Here is a 1,531-nt window from a genome sequence, read left to right as displayed (position 1 = left end):
GTAGGCAATATAACATGGTCTGTACGAGGGGGGGTTCAAGAAGTCTTTGGTCTAAATATGAAGGAGTAAAGATAGAGCTTTGTAACTTGGCACACATACTTTCATTTCTCTACATAGTCACCATGCAGAGCAACACGTTTTTGCCACTTCTTTGACCTTCAAAAGTCCTTGAGAGAAAAAAAATGACCCAGAATGGGTCCCTATAACCAGAAGAAAGTCTGAATGGGGCTAGGTCTGGTGAATAAGGTGTGTGTGGCAGGATTTCAAAGCCGCACTGTTTTGCTGTCTGGACTGTTTGTTGTGCCATGTGCGCAGGGGCGTTGTCATGAAGTAGGAGGGCCCCATTACGGAGTTTTCCAAGCCTTTTTCTCACCAATTCGGACCGCAGTTTTATCAGCAAACCCGAATAATAGTCCCCGGTGACTGTTTTTCTATTTTCCAGGTAGTCAGTCATGATGATACCTTAACAATCCCAGAAACACGGCAGCATGACCTTTCCACTTGACGATGTTACCGTTTCCTTCTTTGGTGAGGGAGAACAAGGGGTCTTCCATTGCATGGAGGACATTTTCCGTTCTGGATCAAAATGATAAATCCATGTTTCAACCACAGTCACCATGTTTTTAAAGAAATTTGCGTCATTGGACTCAATTCGAAGGAGAGTTTTGCAGGACGCAACACTCTGCTTCTTTTGCTCACATGTCAAAAGACGGGGTACCCACCGCGCAGACACCTTATTCATGTTTGAATGGTCATGGAGAATCGTTTCAATTGACCCTACACTGATTCCCGTTTCACTTGTGAGCTGTTTAACAGTTATATGTCAGTCTTATAAAACCAGTCTCTTCTTTATGGATACATTCTCTTCAGTTACCACAAAAGATAGACACCCTTCACGATCTTCATCCATCACCGACATGAATCCAGATTTGAATGTTCTTACCCAGTAAGTCACAGCATTATAACGAGGACATTTGTCACCATAAACTGAGACCAATTCCTGAAAAATGTCCGAAGGGAATTTTCCTTGTAAGTGTAAAAACTTGATAACTGAGCGAGTTCAATAGGCTTCATGGCACAGCTTCAGCAAAGAAAAACAAAACGTTTTTGTGCATGGTTTCACTGAACTGTGACTAGTGCCTTATTATTGTCGGATTTTCACGAAATTTTGAATGGTGTATTGAAAAGAAATTATCTAAAGGCTGGTGAAATTCCATTTCTCTACCATGATTCCTTCAGACCCACACCAAAGACTTATTGAAACCCCCTCTTACGCCTGTATATCATTTCATCAGTCTCTCCACCCGTCTGTCCGTCCGTCCGTCGGTCTGTCTGTCTGCCTGTCTGTCTGTCTGTTTATCATTCCGTCCATCTTTCTGTGTGTCTCCCTCTCGCGCTCTTGTGTGAGTTGAAAACCCCAGCAAGACCCAAGTCGCCAGTTTTTAAAAAAAGAGTCCTTGCCGTTACTTCCATTCCAACAATCGTGGTAGAATTGATCGTTTTGTTTTTGGTGTTTTCTTTCTTTTTTTGG

Source organism: Aplysia californica, unplaced genomic scaffold, assembly GCF_000002075.1.
Source record: "Aplysia californica isolate F4 #8 unplaced genomic scaffold, AplCal3.0 scaffold00434, whole genome shotgun sequence".
NCBI classification, from domain to species: Eukaryota; Metazoa; Mollusca; class Gastropoda; order Aplysiida; family Aplysiidae; genus Aplysia; species Aplysia californica.
The sequence above is the reverse complement of the archived record's forward strand: the minus strand, read 5'-3'. Positions refer to the sequence as shown.